At 38.6% G+C, this 2,815-nt stretch overlaps 1 protein-coding gene across 7 annotated transcripts in view; it reads right to left on the reverse strand.

Moving 5' to 3' along the window:
- Window positions 1-2,815, reverse strand: part of dlg1a (discs large MAGUK scaffold protein 1a) — a 117,318-nt gene that overhangs the window by 83,417 nt on the left and 31,086 nt on the right. The window lies entirely within an intron of this gene.

Here is a 2,815-nt window from a genome sequence, read left to right on the forward strand (position 1 = left end):
TGTGTGAGAGAGAATGAGAGAGAAAGGGAGAGTATGAGAGAGAGAGACAGTGAGAGAGTGAGTAAGAGAGAAAGCAGTAGAGAAAGCCAGAGAAAAATGTAGATTGAGAGAGAGAGACAGAGAAAGAGAGAGAGAGAGAGAGAGAGAGAGATAGAAAGAGAGAGAGAGAAGGGAACAAGTGCATGGGGATAACAAGGTGGCAGGTCCATCTGTCATACAGAAGCTAGCCAGATCCAGCACCTGTGGTCACACACACACATTGACAAAAACACACACATTTGGGAAGGAGGAGTTCTCAAAATAACCTGAATAATACCCAAAACACCAGCAGTAAGACACACACTCGCCACAGTTTCTCATCCCGGAGTTTATCTCGTTCGGAATGGATCTGTTTGTAAAGCACGATAATGATGATGATGATGATGTCGTCATGGGTGTGGTATGGGCCAGGATATTGAAACCTCAAAGTCATGACTATTAAGCAAGTGGAAATTAACCTCACTACTACAAAGGGAATGAGGTTGAGTACAGACACAATCAAGCAAAGACTACAGCCATTGCCGGACATTAAACAGAGATCCCATGTGGAAAGTTTCATTGATGGATGGATGAATACAAAGATAAACAAATCATTCCATCTATCAATACCAACACGCATATGGGACTTACATTCCCCCTTGGTGGTTTCTACAATAAAATGTTTATGGGTAGGAAGTGACAGGAAAGTGAAGTCCAACCACAAGGTGGCGCTACACACCAGCATTTCCTTCACCACAGTCACAACATCTTCAGTTACATTGGAGGCTTGTTCAGCAGACAAACTTTAAACTTGTGGTGACGGATAACTGAGTCAGTGCAGACAGAGACAATCAAAAGACAGTGTATAATGACTTGGAACTGACACACCACTAATACACACACTCTTTCTGACTGCCTGCAGCATGCTGAAGGCTGTCGTAATTTACCTAATACACAGAAGCACACTCCACTACTAAATAAATAAATAAATGACACTAAGTGATAATCATGCCATGCCAGAATTTAGAAAGAATATTAGTGGGGATAATACAAGGAAGTAATACAAGACAAGACGATGAAAACGAGAAGAAAACAAAGAGCCATAGAAATCCATGGCCATTTAAAATATATATTTTTTATAATGTCTGTCAGCTGTTTTAAAAACACCATGAAGCCTCTCGGCTTATGGCTTTAAAAAACTGAGGTTTTTCTTTAGAGGAATAAGAGAAAATCCAGAGGAAAACCACTGAGTTAATAGCTCTTTGATCACCTTCTATACTACCATATAATTCAATGTGGTAGGAAGTAATTTGATATTCTTAATTTGCATACAATTTCAATGGACTATGGGCCAGCTTTTTAGATCCCACATATAAAACACCATAATTGCCAGACACCACTAAAACCTACACTTAAAAAAAAAAAACAGTAACATAAAGTGATATAAGACACGTCAACAAACGATGGTAAACAAATGGTGGAGCATAATGAGGTGTGTGTATTTGTGTTTGTGTATGTGTGTGTGTTAGCATCTGAGAGAGTTTGTGTGGTCAGAGCCATGCAAGTACAGTACAGTAAGAACTGCTCTGCAGACAGATACAGCCCAATCAACCAAAATAAAAAGATTACCAGGCTACGCTGTGCCATGATGAGTGTGTGAGAGAGATAGAGGGGGGAATGAAAGAGAGACAAAGAGAGATGGAGCCAGACGGACACAGACTGAGTGCAGAGCAGACATAGCAATGGGCCTCGTTACTAAAAAATGGGACAAGGATTTGACTGAATCCCTGCATGCATAGTTCTGCAAAAGTATTCTCATGGTACAAAGAAAGGCTCTGTGCATGGAGGAAAATTTAGGCCAGTATCCTTGACTTCTAAGTACTTTCAAAAGAGACCTATCTAATTCTGGAGCCGTATTAAAACACGTCTACTTACTTCTGTATGCACTTGAACTTAAAAAGAAGGGGCCTCTGCCACCTTGACCAACGCTGTGTAAAGCCAAAAGCTTCAAAAAATAGAAGCTGATGGTATCATACCTGATATTAGACAAAACTCTGAACAAATTACGACAATCACAATTGACATGAAGCGTATCACTGCTGTTTGGCTAAAAATCCTTCACCTATAACATGTCATCTTATCAGATACTATGACAAACAGGCTTAATTTAAGCTTGACTGCATTATAATATAATGTATCCAGTGGCCTTCAAAAAGGAAAAGCCCAAGGTTCCTAGTCATTTTAAAGTCAATTTAAAGGGAAGGTTTGTGATAAAAGTGTGAGTAGGCCCACAACAACAAAATCAAATCACTGCAACCCTCTCTCCAAGAAATTGATTATATACAACAAATTTAATAATAACAGTAATGTTGAAATATTAACTTTACGTGTGTACCCTCTTTGTATTTATCAGTTTTTTTGTTTTGAATTGTAAAGTTTTGTAAAAAATGTGCACACTTTATTAACTTATTTTGTTTTGTGACAGCACTAGGAAACTATTTTAAATGGGTCTGAATACTTCTATAAAGGATGGGCCAAGTAAGCAGCCAGACACAAATATAAACCTGGAACTCACTCCCACCTGACCTCCGCAATATCAACTCTCTCCCCCTGTTCAAAACTAGACTAAAAACCCATCTGTTCCAGCTCGCTTATCTGTAAATACACTGTTCCTGTTTTGTTTTGATTTTGTTTGTTTTGTTTTTTGTTTTATTTGTTTTGTTATAACTACTTACACTTTTCTGTTCCCTGTATCTGTCGTTTATTGTCTGTAAAGCGTCCTTGAGTGTTAGAAAGG

Source organism: Etheostoma spectabile, chromosome 9 (genome assembly GCF_008692095.1).
Source record: "Etheostoma spectabile isolate EspeVRDwgs_2016 chromosome 9, UIUC_Espe_1.0, whole genome shotgun sequence".
NCBI classification, from domain to species: Eukaryota; Metazoa; Chordata; class Actinopteri; order Perciformes; family Percidae; genus Etheostoma; species Etheostoma spectabile.